The 22,311-nt window shown below is 43.9% G+C and overlaps 2 non-coding genes across 2 annotated transcripts; one reads left to right on the top strand and one right to left on the bottom strand.

Moving 5' to 3' along the window:
• Positions 1 to 4,758: 4,758 nt before the first annotated feature.
• Positions 4,759 to 4,842, top strand: trnap-cgg (transfer RNA proline (anticodon CGG)). The gene is given in 2 exon segments: positions 4,759 to 4,794; positions 4,807 to 4,842. It is a non-coding gene; the product is annotated as a tRNA-Pro (tRNA).
• An 8,847-nt stretch (positions 4,843 to 13,689) lies between these two features.
• On the bottom strand, positions 13,690 to 13,761 carry trnae-uuc (transfer RNA glutamic acid (anticodon UUC)). Its single transcript has one exon. It is a non-coding gene; the product is annotated as a tRNA-Glu (tRNA).
• Between the last annotated feature and the right edge of the window lie 8,550 nt (positions 13,762 to 22,311).

Genomic DNA, 22,311 nt, shown 5'->3' with positions numbered 1-22,311 from the left:
AGAGCAAGGATGTCCTTTTGCATTTGTACAGGGCCCTGGTGAGACCACACCTGGAATATTGTGTACAGTTTTGGTCTCCAGGTTTAAGGAAGGACATTCTGGCAGTTGAGGAAGTGCAGCGTAGATTCACTAGGTTGATTCCTGGGATGGCAGGGCTGTCTTACGCAGAGAGATTGGAGAGATTGGGCTTGTACACGCTGGAACTGAGGAGATTGAGAGGGGATCTGATTGAAACGTTTAAGATAATTAAGGATTTGATAGGATTGAGGCAGAAAATATGTTCCAGATGTTGGGAGAGTCCAGCACCAGAGGGCATGGATTGAGAATAAGAGGTCAGTTATTTAAAACAGAGTTGAGGACGAGCTTCTTCTCCCAGAGAGTTGTGCAGGTGTGGAATGCACTACCTCGGAAGACGGTGGAGGCCAATTCTCTGGATGCTTTCAAGAAGGAGCTAGATAGATATCTGATGGATAGGGGAATCAAGGGATATGGGGACAAGGCAGGGACTGCGTATTGATAGTGAATGATCAGCCATGATCTCGGAATGGCGGTGCAGACTCGAGGGGCCGAATGGTCCACTTCTGCACCTATTGTCTATTATCTATTGCCTATTGTTTCTGGATGATAACATTATGTCCTTTGAACAGCTATCTAATAAATATAATTTGCCTAAAACCCATTTTTTTAGATATTTGCAAGATAGAATTTTTTTGTATAATGAGTTACAGTCTTTTTCGAAAGAATGTCCATTGGAGATTACAGTAAGAATTTTAGCCCTTAATCCTTATCAAAAGGGTTTAGTAGCCATCATTTATAAGATGATCATGAATTTACATTCAGATGTATCAGAAAAAATTAAGAAGGAATGACAAGAAGAGTTGCATTGTCCTATATCTACTGAGCAATGGGAAAAATTTTATTATTGGTAAATTCATCCTCTATTTGTGCTAAACATGCCCTAATACAATTTAAGGTTGTACATAGAGCTCATATGTCTAAGGATAAACTGGCTCGATTTTATTCTCATCTTAATTCAAGCTGCGATAGATGTCATTCTGATGTTGCTTCATTGACTCATATGTTCTGGTCTTGTCCTTGTTTACAAAATTATTGGAAAGATATTTTCAGTATTATTTCAAGAGTTTTAAATATCAATTTCCAACCGCATCTTTTTACTGCAATTTTCGGTTTACGAATTACGGATAATAACCGTTTATCCGCTTCATTTCAACGAATGATTGCATTTGTTACATTAATGGATAGAAGAATATTTTATTGAATTGGAAAGAAATTAATCCTCCAACTGTATTTCAGTGGTTTTCTCAATCTATCTCTTGTTTGAGTTTAGAAAAAATTAGAAGTTTGGTTTTTGATCCTTCAGTTAAATTTGAAGAAACTTGGAGACCATTTATTCAACATTTTCATATGAGTTGAATTGTCTTTTCCTAAAACTTACTTATATTATCCTTAATTATTTGGATGGAGGTTCGGAGTTATTGGCACTACTGTATATGTACGTAATATTATTCAATGGCCCATGTTGGTTAGTGTTTTTTTTTTTTGGTTTTTTTTCTCTTTATTTGGGGTTTTTTCTTTTTTTTTTCTTTTTGCTTCTTTGTTCATTAATGTTCCGAATTTGGGAGATTATATATTTTTATTATTATATATCTGAATGTCTATTTAAACTATTAATTATGTACTCTCAAACACCTTGTATTCATGTTTCATTTATGTTTGTTTAAAATTAATAAAAATATTTAAAAATAAAATAAGAAAGAAAGACTATGGTATAAGACTATGGTATTTCCCCAATTGTAATATCTACTGGTGGTTTCATCCCAAAGTCACTGCACAACAATAATTATACCTACACTGGTATATTTTTGTGAATCTCCAGAAAGCTACCATAATAAACATTACTAGAATGGTAGGTAAGTTCCCAGCAATTGAAAAATGAGTTTTAACAGTCTTAGCTGTAAAAAAATGAACAATTATTAACTGACATGTGTTTGTACTGGTATGAATGCAGAGGAGATTCAACATGTATTTTGCTAGATGGAAATTTGGAAAACTGCCGAACTCGACAGTTATAGTTAGTGTCTGTTTACAGGCGGATGTTGTCTGCTCATCGCGTGTTGACGGATCCGATGTGGGTGCAGACAGCTAAATCTCATTGCGGTGCTGCCCACTGACTGCGAGCTCGGACCAGTCCCGATCTGACCGTCGGGGTGCTCACTGTGAATTCCGTCCGCTCTCCTTGTGACGGCCATTTTTCCAGCAGCTGCTCCGTTTCCTCCCCGTCAGCGAGAAGCACCGGCTTTGTCCGTCACTTGAGCGCTGAGTATTTACACTGCAGGGCGGGGTTTATTATTGAACGTGGTTCGCCGATGATGACAGCGGGGTTATGGTCAAAAATAAAAATAAAATGGAGGATCTGTTCTCATGATGTGTCTCCGTCGGGCTGCAAACCAGTTTTATTCTCCCCGCCGCCACATTCTCCAATGACCGCCAGTTTTGCACTGTCAAGGTGGGGAAATGCCCCCTACCACCACAGAGAAGAACTTAAGACAGTTTCATTTATTAATTTGTTGATTAATTGACACGACCGGCTATCTCGCTGCGGTGGAGAATTGATCTCTGAATTTGGACTGAGTTACCCCTTAAATAAACGTGTTTGTGCAACAATTTAACACCAGCACCATGTATCCGGAGTGTTCAACATTTTCCAAGCCTTGGAGGGAGTCCGAGCAGAAACGGACGTAGAGGAGGCAATGGCGGGAGAATGAGAGCACAGTGGGCAGTGGAGTGAAGACACACGGGGAAGAGAGAGATGAGTAGAGAAATGACATAAAAACGAAGGAGAGACGGAGGATCAGCGAGAGAAGGGATCGCGAACGAACTAGTGACGTGACGGACAAGAAATTTCAAGGGAGCAGACACTTTGGTTAAAAAGACTTTGGCGGAGGATGGTTGGTTGGAGAGAGACTGGGAGTGGGTGATAGATTTATAGAGTGAGTGAGGGGGCAGAGAAAAGAGACTGGGAGAAAAGAGAGACTAGTGGAAAAGAGTCTTGCAGAGATGGGGAGAGGCACGCGGAGCGAAAGAGAGAAGCGCAGGAAGAAAGAGAGAGACTGGGAGAAAGACGGGAGAGAGGGAGAGATTGAGAAGGAGCGAGTGACAAGTACGGGGCCTGAGACAAGAGGGGGATACGTGTAGAAGGAGAGTGACGAGGAGAAAAACCGGAAGCGTGGCTACCCTTGATGGAAGAATGATGGGCGATGACAGACTGATAGGGTTGGAGACGTCACAGTTCAGTCTGAGGTATGCGGACGCTGTGTTGTCCCATATCTTGCCCAGTCCCACAGTGAAACTCTGAGAAGTATCACTTTGTTGAGCGTATTATAAATAAACACAATGTATCCGACGTTTACACTATAGGCGGAACTAATTGCGAAAAACTAGTTAACACCGTCAACAACGTCGGCAGTAGTCATGTTGACTAAAACAGTGGTCAACACCGTCGGCAGGACCTTTCAAATCATCTCGTCTTCTCTGACGACAATCGTAAACTAGACTAATCTTATCTGTTCGCACCGTCCATTTAATTCTATTCTGAGCTTCTCTGAAAAACAAAACACACCTCCCTCTAAACAGTAGCAGCAAGCTGAAAAAGAGTTTCTTTTCTCCGACCCCATCTCCGGAAACTTGAAAGCGCATTAATCCTTTGCTTGGCTGAAGTAGTGAAATTAACCACAAGATCAACCACATGGCCAGGATAGATTAGTGGCCTAAGTTTTTGTGTTAAGGTCGCAGTTTCCACTGGAGAGGTAGTTTCCAGTCCCGTCCATGACAATTCGGCATTCTTCCTCCCTTTCGTTCTTTGTTTTCTTCATTCTACACCCAGTTTTGTTGAAGGAAAGTTTCTGTCATTGAGAAAATATCCATATCCTCTTGCCCTTCACCATCTTCTCCTTTCCCCCTCGGCTGTCAGCAAGATATGAATCATCCTTTACGCACACTGTCTCATTCCATCTCCATACCAGTTTTTACCCAAACAGCAACATGGAGATGTTATCGGCGATGGCGTGGAATGTGGGAATGTGGATGGTAGATTTTACAGTTTGAATTGGAATCCTCTTGTGAGTACACCGAAAAGAGGTAAATGCAGATAGTAAATTCGGAAGGTGACGTGACATGAGTTCGAAGGTCACGTGACGGAACAATGCTTGTCAGTGAAAGGATAATCAGCATAATGTTAGACGAACTTGCGAAACACACACAACATGCTGGAGGAACTCAGCGGGCCAGACAGCATCGACGTGTGAAAATTTGTCCTGAATAAATTTCTTATTGTGTGCCGTTTATCAAACGTCTCCGCTGTTCATGGAACAAAATACTTCTGTATACGCGCCTGAATAAATCTAATTATCCACCATCCACCTGCCGCCGGGACAGGAAATTTCTGAGAAGCATCACCTTATGTGAAAAAACTATGCTTGGAGTTTGCGTTTTGAACTAGTGTCCTTTGATTGGGTCCCTTCCATTGGCAAACGCATTCTGACGTGCAATACATCAGGGTCCGTTATATTCTTATTTTGACTGAATCAAGTAACGAATACTCTTGTAATCTCAAAGGAATACGGGCCCAACATATTTTGACATCAGACTCTCCTCTCAACAACGGAAAGGACAATGGGTTTTCCACCAATTAAATTTAAATGGCTTCGGAGTTCAGTTGTGACGCAATCTGCAAATGCGGGCTCGTTGGTCTAGTGGTATGATTCTCGCTTCGGGTGGAATAGCACATGCGAGAGGTCCCGGGTTCAAATCCCGGACGAGCCCCGTTACTGGAAATTATTAGCGATTTGCTTCACGACTTTTGTATTGACGCTCTGGATAATTGGCAATGTCAAACAGAAACACTGAAGAAGGAATTGGAAATAGTTTTCAAGGCAGGTAAGTTTGAAGTGTCATATTTTGGAATGTCAAACCAGCTGAGTATTTATTCGAGGAATGATAGAGCACCGGGGAGTGCAAATCAGCAGGGAGAGAGAGAGGTAAAAGGGCATAGTTTGCTGAAACCCGTCTCATGTGCAGAGAGACTGGGAAAGGTGTTCGGCACGCTGGCCTCAGGAAGTCAGTGTAGGAGTTGGGAGACTGTGTTGCTGTTACACTCTGTTGTGGAAATACGTGTAAAATGGAAACAGCGCAGCAGTCTTTGGAAAACGATGGGTCTGCATGTTGATTAGCGCTGAAGACATTAATGTCAAAGAACGAGAAACTGGCAAGTGAACTTACATAGTTTAACCACTTCCCTTTTTCCGACCAGGATACAGGTGCCTCTAACTTGCATACAATATCGGCTTATACATTTCACAGGGTTTCGAGTCGGTGCGGGCAGAAATTAGGTGACAAGCGAAACTGCTCACTCCGGTCACATTGTTGTGCCAAACGCTTGGGATTTCGAGAACTAGAATCTTCCCACCGAACTCATTTTCTGCTGATCCGGATTGAGAGTCTCAGTTCCGATCAACACCAGCATCTGTCTTACGGATGTGACTTACTTCAGAATCAGAATCAGATTCGGGCTTAATATCTCGGACAGATGTCGAGAAGTCTGTTAAATTAGCGGTAGCAGTGCAATCAATACATGATACATATAGAAATGAAAATCAATCAAATATTCAACTAGAGTAAACATACACATTAAATTGTTAAATTAAAAATAGAGTAAAACAGATAGAAGAGTGATGCAGTGTTCATAGGTTCAAAGTCCATTTAGACATTGGATGGCAGAAGGGAAGAATTAGTTCCTGAATCGCTGAGTGTGTGGCTTTAGGCTTCTGTACCTCCTTCCTGATGGTAACAGTGAGAAGAGGAACGTCCTGGGTGATAAAGTCCTTAATGATGGTCGCCGCCTCTCTGAGTCACCGCTACATGAAGATATCCTGGTTACAACGGAGGCCTGTCTCCAGGGCGGAGCTGACTAATTTCATAAGTTACTACCAGTCTCGCCGCTGGCTTGTTGGGGCCGCAGTGAAGATCCTCCATTCCTGTCAGTCAGCGACGTTCAGGGATTCATTCACCCTGTCAGTAGCGTCCTCTCGGTTTTCACAATTGTCTGCCAAGTCCCGGGTAGCGATTCAGAAATACCGACGGATTCATATGTAGACGGTCTCTTCATTTTCGTTTCACTGAAGTTTTCTTTGACCAGTTCGGATTAATATCTCTGAGCTGAATCCTCGAATTTGTGGGTGCGGGGGAACACTCTCAGTCTGCCCTCTACCATTTGACTTGTTTGGCATGAGTGACCCTACCAAGAGTCAAAGCATTAACTCCTATCTCCAGCCAGTTTCGCTCTCCAAGTTACTGAGCCAGGCAAGCCTTCACACCGCGACTAGGTTCTGTTCTGTTTGGAGTCTACGGATGTGATCAGTAATTACAAGCCAACCCTGAGACGAATACCAGGAATGTCTGACAACATACCGAGCTGAAACCAATCACGTAAAAGTGACAATCTCAGCCCAAACTGCGTTTGCAGTGAAATGTGCAAACCCTTTCTGAAGAGTGTCGTTCCCTGTGACGCTGCTGGCTGCTCCATTCTGTAGACACTGAATCATTTCAGCAACGACCAAGGACAGATTACTCACAGTCACTCACACCGGGTAGTCCGGAGGAACAGCCATTGCGTTGACTGTACTGCTGATCAATGACTGGGACGGTGAAGCATCGAGGAGGCGGTGACTTACCCTGCTACCCATGCTGCACTCGGAACTTGAAGGAACACATGTTTTATGTTGACTCTGCATGCAATCCCGTTTGTGATGACACCAATAGGCGTCTCAGCATCAGATGGATATGCTGGTTGAGTGGAGTCAAAGCACCAACCTTCTCATCAATTTTAGTAATACCAGGGAATTAATTGTACTCCAGGGAGAATGCGTCAGGTGAACAGACGCAAATCCTCACTGGAGGTTCAGAACAGTGGATCTATGGAATTTATTGCCACGGGCGGCAGTGGAGGCCGGGTCACTGGGTGTATTTGAGGCAGAGACTGATAGGTTCCTGAGTAGTCAGGGCATCAAAGGTTATGGTGAGAAGGCGGGGGAATGGGACTAAAGGGGAAATTGTATCAGCTCACGATGAAATGGCGGAACAACTTCGATGGGCCGAATGGCCGACTTCTGCTCCTTTGTCTTATGGTCTTATGGTCTTCTGGGTGAATATCTTCAGGTTCCTGGGCGTCGACATCTCAGCGGATCCATCCAGGTCCCAACATGCTGACGCGGTCACCGTTCAGACGTCATAATTGTTCATTAATGCGAGTTAGATTGCTGTCGAAGAATCAAATACATTTTTGTGGGCGTACGTGGACAGCGTTGTCAGTCGTTGCGTCACAGTCTGGCGTGGGGCGGGGCTCCAATGTGTAGGATGGAAAGAAAGGGCAGAGTGCTGTAGTGACGGGCACGCCTCGCCAATATCGAGGACATGTTCTCAATACGGTGCCAAAAGAAGGCTGGGTGCATTATTCAGGGCCTTCACCAAACATGCCCTCTGCATATTTCTACCCACGGGGGTGGGGAGTGGGGGAGTGTGGCGTGGGTTGGTGACTAATCATGCCCTCTGCTTATTTCTACCCACGGGGGCGGGGAGTGGGGGTTGGCGTGGGGTGGTGGATGGAGAGGAGTCTGAAAATAGAAAATCACATTTTTATTAAAATGAGCTTTTTCTGCTCAGCTTAGACATTTCTCAACACATGAACTCTCCCTAACAATTCCCTTTTAAAATTCCTATTTATTTTATTTATTGTAATTTACAGTGATGTACAGAAAATTTTAAAAAAATCCTTAGTGAGAGTTAACATAGGATTAGAGGATGGGATTTATGTGCGGACCTCTAGCAGTCGACTTTGAGTACAAATGACAACGGGAGACGCACAAGGCATGTGAAAATGACAATATTACTATGTTCTTTGTAGGATCTCAATATGCAGGTAGTTTGGGAAAGCCTACTGAATGGTTTTTTAGAGTACATTGTGATTGAGCCCATTTGGAAAAAGCAGTTGTGGATTGTGTGTTGTGTTGTGCTTTGACCAGGTAGATTAGTATACAGGAATGCTTCAGAGGCAGTGATTGTAATGTGATCGATTTTATCCTGCAGTCTGAGAGTGAGAATCTAAAATTAGACGTATGAGTATTCCATGCAGTAAGTGGAACTGCAGTGGCGCGAGTGAGGAGAATAGAAAGGTGCAAACGGTTAATATTATTCTCAAAGGCTGCATGCACAATGCAACTCTGATATTTGTCTGCTCCGTACAACAACTGAATACAGACATACCATGGGTGTTGATGTAAGGACAGACATCAACCCCGGCACGAAAAAGGAAATTAAACAAATCTCACAATCCCCAAACTGTCACCTCCCCTGCAGCAAAAATAAAATAATAGCGACAATAGCAGTCCCCAAAAACATCACTGGCAGAAAAAAGTCAGGGACGATAACAGTCCTCGACCCTGTCACTCGCAGTAAACAAGAGCGACCTAAGTCCAGGGCTGGCCAAGTCGATTGGAAAGGGGAACCAGCAGGGTTAACGACAGATCCCGCAGGGCTGGTGTTCTAGGAGCAATTGGAAAGGCGCAGAATAGATGCATCACAAATAAGAATAAAAATTCGATAGGGAGGATGAGGCAACAGTGGCTGATACTGGAAAGTAAAGTCAGAATAAAGGCAACAATGAGGGTTTATAATATAGCAAGCATTAGTGGGAAGCTAGAGGATTGGGATGCTTTCAAAATAAAAAAGAAAGCAAATAAAATTTGATGAGAGGAAAAAATAAATGGCTAATAATAGAGAAAATACCATTTTTTCAGACATATGAAGAATAAAAAGGATGCGAGAGTGGATGCCGGAAAGCTGGAAAATGACGCAGAAGAAGCAGTAATGGGGGGGGGGGGGGAAAGAAAAGGGACGAACTGAATGAATATTTTGCTCTGTGGAAGACTCCAGCATAATGGGACCGATAAACGTGTGTCAGAGGGCATCAGTGAGAGTGGATGCTGTGATCTGGAGAAGGTGCTTGTGAAGCTGAAAGCTCTGAAGTTAGATGTCATCTGGACCAGTTGGACTACACCCCAGGGTTCTGAAAGTGGGAACTGAAGATTTTTGAGACAATAATAGTACCCCTTCACGTATCACACCTTGTAAAGGCTTTCTGTAGCCAGCTAAGAGTCTTTCAATTTTTGTTTGGAGGATATGCGTCCATTCTTCCTTGCAAAAGTCTTCTCGCTCTATGAGCTGCTTGAGCCATCTTGCATGCAGGGCTCTCTTGAGTTCTGTCCACAGATTTTTTATGAGGTTTAAGTCGGGGGATTGTGAGGGCCATGGCAAAATCTTCAGCTTGTCCCTCTTGAGGTAGTCTATTGTGGATTTTGAGGTGTGTTTATGATCATTAACCTGTTGTAGAAGCCATCCTCTTTTCAACTTCAGCTTTTTTACAGACGGTGTGATCTTTGCTTCCTGAATTTGTTGGTATTTAAATGCATTTATTCATTCCTCAACCAGCGAAATGTTCCCTGTGCCACTGACTGCAAGACAAACCCAAAGCATGATCGATTCACCATTTCCGTTACCCAAAATAAATCAAGTACAATCCTCACTTCAGGGGCAGTGCTACGCTAGGTGCTGAACATTGATGGAGCTGCGATGGCCTTGAAATCCAATGGGGATTCCCCGCGCAGGTTCGAACCCTGCTCGCAGCGCTCACACTACAAGCAGCAGCGTGTAGTGTGTCAATAAAATTTATCACCCTGGATGCTGTCTGAGCGCTGGCCCCAAATGTGTTCAGTTGACAATCTGCAGTTGCCTTGCAAAATACATGATCCACCCATCGGCTCGCCATCTCTGTTTCGGGAACAGTTTCCTTTGACAGTCTCACTGCAACCGATCGTTCTTTGTGAGTCCTGTGTGAGTACATGACCTCACACATTCCAGCATTCCTGTTTATTCAAAAAATAAACACTTTTGTCCAGTTTGTGCCCTCACTGAACGAAAAAATTGCATCCGAAATATTCTCATAGCAATCCGCTGTCCGGCAATTCACGTCATCAGCCTCACACAGTAAAGACAGCTCATAAATGAACGACGATAATAGACCGTCATGACACTGCCGATAAAAATTCCTCCAATCTGCATAGGAGCAACGTCGACACAGATGGCACCGGATATCAGGTTTGAACCTGGGTGTCTAAGGGTATGAGACAGAAACACACATTCAGCGGTTCAGGAACAGCTTCTTCCCCTCTGCAATCAGAATCACGAATGGACTTTGAAGCTTAGAACATTACCTCACTTTATTAATATGCTGTATTTCTGTTTTTTCATATTTTTCATAATCTATTTAATATAGGTAATTGATTTACTTGTTTATTTATTATCATGTTTTATTTCATTTGTTGTTATCGTTATTATTTTCTCTCTCTGCTAGATTATGTATTACATTGAACCGCTGCTACTAAGTTAACAAATTTCCCGTCACGTGCCGGTGATAATAACCCTGATTCTGATTCTCTGTTCAACGCGGTACTTTCCCGATTCTATTTTCATTAACGACATGGATTTCGAGGTACTGAGTTCTAGTGCTGTATCCAGCACAGATATGGTGCCGGTAACACGTTCTTCAATAAATCCTGTTCCCTCAGCTGAGGAGATTCGTGAATTTGTGGAGTTGACATCCGATATTTCTGTCCGTTCAATGCTCACAGATTTTTAGCTGAGAATATGTACCAGATTAGGAGCTCCTGATTCAGTACTTCAACGCAAAACTTTGAAAATTTCTTCCACCGCACAGCCCCCACACCCGCATAGGCTGGTCAACGTTTTGAGATTCTACTACACGAAAATAACCGACAGTAACTCAATTCATCTGTATCTGGTGAGGGATCTAACCGAGGGGATCATGCATTATACGCAATTGGTGATTACGTCAAAGTGAACTCACTTTGCAACCGAGTGTCTAACAATAGATTTTCAGTAGAAACAGGGCGATTGATGCCGGTCTGTTCTACAACCGCACGGATGCAGAGCTCCTCGTTTCGTTCACCAATGTACTTCCTTAAGTTGGACAGCTGACAATTTATCACACTGAGCAGAATCCTTGCGTCCAAATCAGACAACAACACACACAAAATTTGTGTCTGTTGTTGTTTGAATTTCCAGCATCTGCAGATTTCCTCGTGTTTGCTATCCAAATCGGAACTAACTTTGGAATTTTAAGAATTAATGGCACTGATTTAATGTTAATTGCCTTTATAATTGAAGAAACTGGGAGAATGGCATCAATAAGTATAACGTGCTTGCTCCCTCTGTTGAAGGGCAATGTGTAAACGTATGAACCATCTCTCCTCCTCAGTATAAACGGTGATAATACTTACGAGCCCTGCAGCGTTCGAGTTTAAATGAAGGGACGGAAAGATCCACTTCGTTTTGTCAGTGAGGTGAGTTACTCTGCTGGTCAAGAAAACACTGGGAGGGAAACGGTGGCCGAAAGTGAACATGAAATTGATAAATTGCCGTGTAACACTCTCTCTCTAACAGCCTTTCAAATCTCCCTTGTTCTGTCTACGATGTCACTCTCTACCCTGCCTCACGTCCATGTTCCTCTCTCTGTAATACACCCATACACACATTCTCTCTTTCTCTCTCTCTCTCCCTCTCTCTCTCTCTCTCTCTCTCTCTCTCTCTCTCTCTCTCTCTCTCTCTCTCTCTCTCTCTCTCTCTCTCTCTCTCTCTCTCTTTCTCTCATTCTCTCTCCACATCTCACTGCCTCACTCCCACACTTTCCTCATAAGTTGAAGAGAACGCTTCACTATCAATATTCGTGTTCAGTGAAAGGACTGCGTGAATGCAGTGGGACGTTTATGCATTTTCCTTTACAAGACAGCTCGGGTGGAGCGCAGGGGAGTGGGTGTAAATTGGTGCTGAAATGTCGGGGCGAACAGGTAATATGACATGAAGAAGTAGCGATTTTTAAAAAAAATCTGCCCCTGGACTTTGGTTCAGCGCTCCGTTATGACACGACCACCATGTGAAATTTCGGTTAGCTGAAAACACTTGAATTGTCAACTTATAAAAATATTTCCATATTCAATAAGATATGTTGTTCAGCCGCGGCTGGGAGAGGGGAGATTGAGATTGTGACTGATTCTCTGAAGTGGGCAGCACGGTCTCTGAACGCGGAAAGCTTTTGCCGTTTTATATCACTCACCGTACAGACTCCCCTTTGCTCTCTTGTCTACCGAGCGACCCCGCCTATTGCCATAGACAAATCGGTTCGCGGACCTTCCGTCAAATCAACTTCGCCAATTGTCACAGACGCGGTGTCATGGTCCGACAACAACCAATCTCTTCGAAACTACGTACAACTAATTAGCTCCAATTCGTGTATGCAGATGTCAATCCAACGATTGCAGAAAGGGTTTCCCAAAAGTTGTTCCCTCCCACCGACCTTGACTGCTTCTGCCTCCTCAAAGTCCGGTCAATACTGAACAAAGCTCAGAACAACGTCCCATTATATAACATTCATATCCATATGCTTCAGATCGAAGCTGTCAGGGCGCCGAAATAAAGGCGGGCGACAGAAGTTTATCTCCTCTCACCTGGGGAGACGGTAGAAGATTTGCTGGAGGATTCCGGCCGACTTTTGTCCGGCAACTGAAGTATGGGGAGTAGGATTGAGGAAAAGTATGGGCCAGCCTAATCTTATTGAATGCCGGGGCTGGTTGAAGATGACTAGAGTCTCTCCCTTCTTTCTGTTGTCTGTCTGTTTAAAGAAAAGGAATAAACAGGCCTTTCTTGGGTCTGCATGCTCCCCCGTGGATATAATAATTCGCAATCTATGCCTTAAGTTTGCCTGAGGAACCGTTTCCAAGTCTGAAACTGGCACAAGATTTATATCTACCGTTTGTTCATGATGCAGAATTGTACAATTTATGTTCTGCGTACTGTCTGTCTTTTCGAGCCTGCAATGACGCTGCAAGTGTTTCATTGTACCTGTCCCTCACCGTCCCTGTGCACACGGCAATAAACCCGACTGGACCTGACAACACTCACTGAGATTTGAGCAGTGATGACCCCGGGCAGATGAGTCAAGGTGATGTCGGCAAACTGAGTGAGTAGGACCAGAGTCCAATATGGGAAATGTATGGTCACCCTCTTCTGCAGAGAGACAGTGTCTCTGAGTGGATTGAGGTGCAGTGAGCAGTGAAGAAGATCAAACCTATATTGTATCGATTGCAGGGTATTGTCTGTGAGACCTCGCACAGTTATTTCCAGCTTTATTGAGACAGCACCTGCGATATTTTTTTTCAAAGTCATGATTTCATTGTCTAACAAGTATCATACAGAACAAATAACGAATCGCTGTAGAAACAGTGTATAGCGGGTCAGGCAGCATTTCTAGACGGAATGAGGTAGTACACACAGGAGAAAGCAAGAGAATGTGGCTGACAGGAAATGCCGAAGCAAACTTGATGGGCCAAACTGCCGAATTCTGCTTCTATATTTTGTGGTCTTATGCTGTTGAATCAGGCCGATGGAGGTTGAGCACAGACAGGAATGTTGTTGCTGTGGAAGCGATGAATGCACAAAATAATTTAAATTCAACACATTAATTTACAGCAGGAAATATTTTTATTCCCTGACCGGGAATCGAACCCGGGCCGCGGCGGTGAAAGCGCCGAATCCTAACCACTAGACCACCAGGGAAGCTGATGATGCGCTGCATCACAGCAATATTCGCTATCAAATCAAAAATTACGAAACAAAATCAATGGATAAATAATAATAATGAATGAATGTGATAAATATTGTCTCGAATCTACTGCTCAGCACTTTGCATATCTCTTGTTCACCCAGTACTTCAGGTTAAGGAACACTCTGGACTGTATGAGTCAGTCGGAAACACTCGCTCTCCAGTGTCTTTATAAAGATGGTAACATTCAGATTCTCTTATGAGCCCTGGGTCATTTTTGTTTCTGTCCATTGCCTCAAACCAACTCAGTAGTCGGCCCTCCGATTCCCGCGACATTGTTGCCGATACATCTGGAGTCTTGTTCCTCACCCTCCGCCTGGGTGGAAGTAGGAGGAAGAAAACCAGACGTTCAGAATGCCTGAAATATGGTCTGTGGGTGGAATGGTAGGCTTTCCTGATCGTGCTCTAACAGTGTTCAAGTGTGCGGGAGCCGCTGGTAATCAGGATGATGTGCTGATGACAAATAAGCCTAGATTTCATCAAATAAGCCTAATGGAAATCCCCGCAATAATTTGAAAGTCCTCAGGGTAGGCAGTTCCTTGTTTGCCGATCGCGGTATTCAGTACATGGTTTGCTTGCTTAACATCTGCTCCGGCGGTGTGTGAAGTGCCGTCCGGATCAATGAGGAGAACCTCTCGGTGAGCAGCACCGACAGAACTCAATCATTGGGTGTTGTGATTGGGGGAACAAGGGTGCGGCAAGACCGCTATGTATGGAGAGTATGAAGAGTTTATCATGAAACGATACCGCACTGACCTACCACTCCCCCCGCCCCTCGCACCACAATACCTTCTTATCTTCTTCGAACGGTGGATCGAGAAGCCTTCCGGCTGATCCACCGAACTGAGCCATATCTCCATGAAACAGGGAGAACAGCAGCCCCTCATCTCCCTCCAAAACTGCAATGTTGCGCTTACGTTATGTATCTTGTTTTCAAGTCATTGGCCTTTGGCTAAGAAGATGCCGGGCAGGGGACCTTCGCTGACCGATGAAAGGTGCAGCACCTGCATTCCCGAGAGTCAAGTCCATCTGGTCCTTCAACTGCTCGTTAAACTGCTGAGTAATTTAGACAGATCAACAGTACGTTTCTTAAAGGGAAATTAGGGGTTTCACATTGCAGCGACAGTGTTTCAGCAGAAATACATCCAGACATTTTGCGAGCGGTTGGCAATGCGTCGCGTGAGTCGCCAGTGCCATCGTGGATCTTTGGATTTATAAACAAATCTAAAAATTCCTAAATCCTTGTCAGGTTTCCGTGTGAGAGGATGCTCGGGAAGGATCAGACGCTTGGCTTTCACAATGAGGAAGTCAATTGGATTCGCCATTTGGTACGTTGGGGAAGCTAGAGTGTGGTAATGGATGGTTGTCTCTCCGACTGGGGACCTGTGACGAGAGGAGTGCCGCAGGGATCGTTGTTGCGTCCGTTGTTGTTTTTCATCTTTATCAATGATCTGGATAATGATGTTGTTAACTGGAACAGCAAATTTGCCGATGACAACAACATTACGGGTGTAGCTGACAACTAGGAAGAGTACCGGAGCATGAAACGGGATCTGGACCAGCTGGAAAAAATGTGTTCAAAATTGTCAACTCAGATTTAAACGCAGACAAGAGTCAGATATTGCATTTGAGAGGGCCAGCCAGGGCTGGTCTGACCCAACAAGAAATAAGGCACTGAGGAGTACGATAGAAGAAAAGAATCTGGGAATGCAGATCCATAATTCAATGTAAGTTGCGGCGCAGTTAGACAGGGTCGTAAGAACAGCTTTTCGCACGTTAGCCTTCATAGAGTAAAGTACTGAGTACAGGAGTTCGGGTGTTACGTTGCTGTGGTTTAAGGTTTTATTGGGGCCCAATTTAAAATATTGTGTGCGGTTGTGCTCAGCTATCTGCAGGAAAGATGCAAATAAGACTGAAAGAATGCAGAAAAAGAATTACACAGCTATTGCCGGGACTGAATGTTTTTAATTAAAAGGAAAGATTAAATAGATCAGCATTTTATTACCGATCGGGTAGAAGACTGAGAGGAGATTAGACAGAGGTAGACAACATTATAAGGCGTATGGAGAGTGTAAATGCAAGCGGGCTTTCTCCACTGATGTTGAGTGAGAATACAATTGCAGATATTGGGTGAAGAGTGAAATGTGGAATACTTAAGGGAAACATGAGGGGAAACTTCTTCACCCAGAGGGTGGTCAGAGTGTAGACCATGCTGACAACACAAGTGCTAATTGAGATTCCGATTTCAACGTTTAAGAGATGATTGGAGAAGTACACGGGTAAGAGGGATATGGTATGCCACTGTCCGGGTGAGGTCGATGGGAGTAGGCAGTTTAAATATTTCCTCACTGACTGGACGAACTGAAGACCCTGCTTCTGTGCAGTGGTTCCCTATGGATGTCTGACTGTATATCTGGGTTAGAGCTTTAATGTCCCACAGCACCGACCGATCTGGAAAGTCGTTGATACTGTTTTATCCCTCTCTCCTTGCACACACGAAAGCATGGAGACTGAGTTAATGGATGGTTACAGCATAAGAAGATGGAAGCTTTTGAAATTGGTTATTCTGTATTCTCCAATTGCCTGCGATGCTTTTGAAGGAAGGCGAGCGTGAGCCCAGATATTTGCTCCGCTCTCGCTGCGTTTTCAGTTTCTGTAGTTTTGTATGTTACATTTATTATTGATTTCAGAGGGAGACACGGATTCCTCACCGGCCATGTGGATTCAGGGTTAAATCGATCGAAATATGAGCGTATCTACACTCGATACGATAAAACCACGATTCAGAGGTGCAGTCAATAGCTCAGCCATTTGCCTACGTCATCAGCCTTAATTCCATTAATTATCCGGGTGCCGCTGTGTGGTCAGATTAAAAAGATTAATTACTCAGCCCTATTTCTCGGAGCACTGTAACTGCAGACTCGCAATAGAGTTGTAAATTGTACCGAATTTTCAACTCTCCATGCGGAACACGGCTGCCATTTGTCTTCCAGTCAGAATTCACTCTGTCTGCGACATCATTTGCCTTCTGTCAAGAAGCCAATTCTGAATCAACGCAGCCAGGTTTCCCTCGATCCCATGCCTCCTGACTTTCTGAATGAGTCCACTATGTGGAACTGACTAAACGCCAGACCATAATTAATACACCTACATCGACTGTCCTGGCTCTTCCGTTAGTGTTTTTTTTCACTTTTTCAATTAAATCAATCTGGCTCATTAATGACAGCATGCCATGCTTTCTCTCCGTAGCCAGACTACGTTTCTCCAAATACTCAGTAATTCCCTCTTTAATAATCGTCTCCAGTAGTTTACCCACTACTGATGTAAGACTCCCTGGTCTATAATTCCAAGAAGAATCCTTGTTATTTTTCATCAACAAATGAATAACATTTTTCACGCTCCAATCCTCAATCCGAAAACACAAATATCCTGTCCAAAAGCTCAACAATATCTGAGATCGCTTTCCAAAATTGGCTGGACTGTAACTTTTCCGGCACCGGGGAATCATCTTCAATAATGTTTTCCCAAGTTTCCAGCGCATCCTCTTTCTCAGCGTCGGCATACGGAGCATATCTGCCTTATTAAGTAGTGGGCACATTGATCAATGCATTCAGTAAGGATCTTCACTGCTTCCTTGGTCTCCAGACACAAGTTTTCCTCTTTTACCTCTGATTTGCTCACACTCTCCCCAGTGTCCTCCTGCTCTTCACAGTGCAACTCGTTAAGGACTTCAAAATCCCCCTATCACTCCTTTAAGTCCATTGTTATATTCCTTGCTGTCTACATTGTGACTCGCTATAGCCTTACCTGATCCTTTCTTTCTGTTCTGTAATCATCGTTCTTTCTTCCTCTTGACGTATTGTTCCAACTTTCTTGTCTCCCAGGGTTACTTTACACTGTCATCCTTTCCCTGCGCCACTGAGACAAGCCTATACTGAACCCCGTGTAACTGCTCCCTAAGCAATCCCCACATACCTGCTGCGCAATACCCCGAGTGCATCATTTCCCGATGTATCTTCCTAAGTTCCCGCCAGGCAGCACCATAATTCGCAGACCCCCAATTAAACACACTCCATACTCTCTGGTCCTATCCCTGGGCAAGGTAAATGGAGGAGAGTTCTGTCCTGTCGTTCTGAAATGCTGACCCTCGGAGAGATCTGTCAGCTGTCCCATTTCCTTTTCTAATATTAGATCCGGTACGGACTGCACGCTATTGCGCTTGTCAACATATAGTGACATGAATCCTTCTTGGACACTACCAAGAAATTATGCCATAATTAAAACTTTTACGCTGGGGAGATGCCAAAGAACATTATGAATGTTTCAGTTACTCATGTAAGTAACCTGGAAAATGTCCAAGTCCCGCTTCACGATCGGTTCCTCACTGTTCCCGTTGCAGTTACTTTGATAGAGGGCTGCTGTACAGAATACTGCAAACGTTTCTGTGTTCGTCTCACATTTTATTAACAAACGAACGCTCCACATTGTCCTCCCTTTCTGCAGTTGCGATACTATCCCTGGTTAGCCATTGCACTCCGTTTACATTATGTTACAGGACCCTGTCCATTTTGAAACATCTAAAATGCGGAAAGCCCAGAAACCATCCCTGCCCCTGTAACAGTCGAGTGTCTGTGATAGCTTAGAACATACTTCAAACAGTGTAATATTCACACCATCAGCAATGAGCGCTTGTATTGCTACCAACCTGTACTTATGATGTGGGCATCCTTCCGTCAATTCTGCAATGTCCCAGCGTCCAGGCACATGATTGTTTGAGTTTATGTCATATTTGCCACACCTGTTCATTGTAAAACGGCTTTATTTGAAAACTCCGCTGAATTGTCATAAGACACGGGCATTATCTACAAAGATGGCCATTTAATGTAAACACATACTTCATTCCATTCCTCAGCTCTTCTCTGAATTTCCTCTGTGTCAGTGTATAGATACAAGTATTGGTGCACATGCTGAGTGTTTGCAACATGAACCTAAATTTTTGTAGGATGTATACCGGGGAACTCAAATATCTGTCCTCGTAAAAATAGTTTTGTGCTTGCCATTTCAGGGAATGGGCTACATAGGGCATCCACAATAATATGAAATTAGCTGAAATAGAAAAGAGCAAAATCATCGATTTTCTGCGTTTTTCCACCTCGGCATCTTTCTGATTGTCGCTGCTGTGCCGAAGCCTTCTGCGGATTCTATTTGCCACAACGATATACCTTACGGTTAACCCGTTAAACACCAGGATTAATCCGATTGGTAGAAATGGTGTTAAAATACTGTCCAGTAATTGGTATCCTCTCCACACGGGTAAAGTAGCGTATTCAGATGTGGTGGTGCACCGCCACGGCGTGTTGTCAATGATGACGTAAGGTTCAATGGCAAAGTAATACGGGACACATCTCCCGCAACTCACTATAAGCACGGTCACGATAACCACCGTTGCTGTTCTCTCGGTGCAGTACCGCTCCCGCAGCTTTCGGCAACATATTGCGATGAAGCGATCGAAGGTAAAACTGACCGTAAACCAAACAGAACAGTCCGTCGTTACAACCTTGAATACAAGTGTCAGAGCGCATACAGGAGTGATGAGCAGGGATCTGGAATAAATGTGGATATTGTTGGTCTGTTCCACTAAAGCAACAACGATAATCACCATGAGATCCGCTGTTGCCATTGCAACCAGGTTACGGGTGATGCATTTGGAGAGTCCGCATTTTCCCCGAGAAAGGATCACAATCGCCGTTAAGTTAACTGCAAGAAATTTGGAAAGAAAATAGAAATATGGTCAGTTCCCTGAATGCCCCCATTTTACCGATGCTATGCAGGCTATGGTCTGTTTGGAAGTGGAAAGTGGGAAATCCAGTGTGTGCGGTCTCGGTCGTTGCACTCCGGCTGGAGGACAATGACGGATGTGAGTGTAAGTGGATTGGCGACCTTCCCACAGTTCAGAGCGAGGCATCCGAGGTCCACGACTCACGGACCGGTGAGCAGTCGATCGCTCCTGTAAACAACACCATTTCCATTATTAGAGGTGAAAGAACAGACGGGATTATTTGTAGCGGTGTCAAAGTGGCATCGTAGAGATATGAAGCACGAGTTCTCATCTACTGACTTACAGAAACACAGACTTACGTGTCGTAAATAGACTGGACCGTCACTTACATAAGCTGCCACGTTGTTATAATGTCGGAGTGTCTGCACTGATAGAGACTAGGAATTAGAAAAGCAGAGACCAACATCACTTCAGAAAGCCTAGTGAGGAGAAATTATGAAACAATCTCTACATCAGCACGAACATAATTGGTAAAAGAAAAATCACTACGATCAAATTATGAAACAACGACAATATCGACACCAGCTCAATTTGAGAAAAGAAGAAAACACTGCGATCGAAATATGAAAAATGAAAATAGAACTATTAGATGCCTAAATCCTCCATGCTGAAAACACGTTTTAGCCGATGGTAGCATCTGTGCTTAGTAACAGTGCGGATACCGCAGCAGATTAACGACGGCACCATACATACAGTGACCAGCTCCGGCATCTTACCGGGGACACCAACCGCTACAAGGGTGGGATAGAAAATGGCCGCGATGTAGTAAATAGCTGGATATCCCATATTCCGTCAGCAGCAGCTGTTCAGTTGTACGGAACGGTTCAGCTGCTCAGATGGACTGGTGATCGGTTTAGCAGACTTTTATTGAGGAGAGAGCAACTCTACTGAGGCAATTAGCGTGGTTATCACGTCAGGGACATTAGTAACAACCAAATGCTCAAACGTTTAGCCATTTGTACTCACTTAATCCCCGTGTCGTGAATTTGACACTTCATGGGATTTTGCAATGTAAATCATTTAAAACAAAATATGATGTGCTTTTTTTCCCCATGTTATTTTCTATGATATCTGGCTTCAGCTATTTAAATGAACAGATATATTTTGTCATTTTTGCTTTCAAATCAGGCATTCAGCTTGAATTCGAATTATTTGGAATATTTGACGGAGCACATTCGCTTCTGAAATTGTGAGAAGGAGTTTGTTCTGACTGGTGAAATGGAGAACACTTCTTTATTAAAGGGAAACATTCGTTCATTCTTTTCTTTCGTTCGTTACAGTCATTCCGGGCGGATTGAGTGATGAAATCACAGTGACAGCTGACATGTGTTACAATAAATTACACTGCACGTATTCCACCAAACATTTTAAAAGATCCACGTCGATATTCCAGAGACCTGTGATCAAAAAGGGAGCGTGTATTCGGTATATTAGCGAGGGCTGTGGACAGTTTGAAGAACAATATTTTCCAGCGCACACACGGGCCGTTTAACAGGAACTTGACCTCTGCCAGTGAAGGAGTTGACGCCCCATATCCGTGACGTGCATTGCAGTCTGTTTAACTTTAAAGATATTCTCAGACCTGCCACAATTCTACCACTATTTCTCCATCCATTCTCTGTTTGAACAAATGTAGTAAGCAGAATTTATGATCGATCAGCAGGTTCTCAGGCTGTTGTGTCATTTGCCACGAAGTTGTATTTTTTTCCTCCTGATTTACTGTCAGGTATATTGCCTACCGAGCGACTCTATGAGTATGTGCAGAACAGCGGATGTGTTCAAGCTCACCTGTCAATCACACTTCCTTCTGCTCCTGTTGTGCACCGCTCCGTGCCGATTGTGGTTCTCGTACCGATGAGCGGGCCTCGGCTTATTGGAGAGAGTCTCACCACTCTGTTTCCATTGTGGAACTCTTACTAATGTGCGGCCCTCGGTTGACTCGGGAAAGTATCACCTCTGCCTTCAAATTCATCCTTCCAACATGAATCACTCCGTAACATTCCGGGTTGAACTCCATCTGTAACTTCTCAGCGCTGCTCTGCGTCCTGTCACTATCCTGTTGTTAACTCTGACTACCTTCTATACTATCCCTAATTCCACCAAACTCCACATCATTGCAAATACAATAAACCACCCTTACACTTATTTATTCACATCATTTTAAAGCACAAATATCCTGGGGTCTCAGAACAGATCTCAGAGGACACCACTGACACCAGCATCCGGGGAGAAAACGCTCCATCCACAACTATCCTCTGCCTTCCGGGGCGTCAGTCCTGAATCCACAAGCCAACTTTCCCCGGATACCAAATCATCTGAAAGGTCCTGCCATGGTTAACCGTAAGTATAACCGTCACATCCTCATAAATTGAACCAGGATCGTGAGACATGATCTGCCCCTCACAAAGCCATACTGACTCGCCCAAATTAGGTAATGATTCTCCAAATTCTCGTAAATCCTGTTTCTAAGAAAGTTCTCTGATAATTTGCCCATCACTGAGTTAGGAATCACCGCTTCACGCAGTCACTCAGGTTTTCTCCCGACCACGCAAGAAGACGTATTTAACCTACTGTATTTTTTTTCAAGTGTTCTAGTACATCATCTCTCTTAACCTCGGTATGTTGTCGCACATCGGCCTGTTTAACGCCCTCCTCACAAGTATCC

Source organism: Hypanus sabinus, unplaced genomic scaffold (assembly GCF_030144855.1).
Source record: "Hypanus sabinus isolate sHypSab1 unplaced genomic scaffold, sHypSab1.hap1 scaffold_323, whole genome shotgun sequence".
NCBI classification, from domain to species: Eukaryota; Metazoa; Chordata; class Chondrichthyes; order Myliobatiformes; family Dasyatidae; genus Hypanus; species Hypanus sabinus.
Note: the sequence above shows the minus strand (reverse complement) of the source record. Positions and strands in the feature narration are given on the sequence as shown.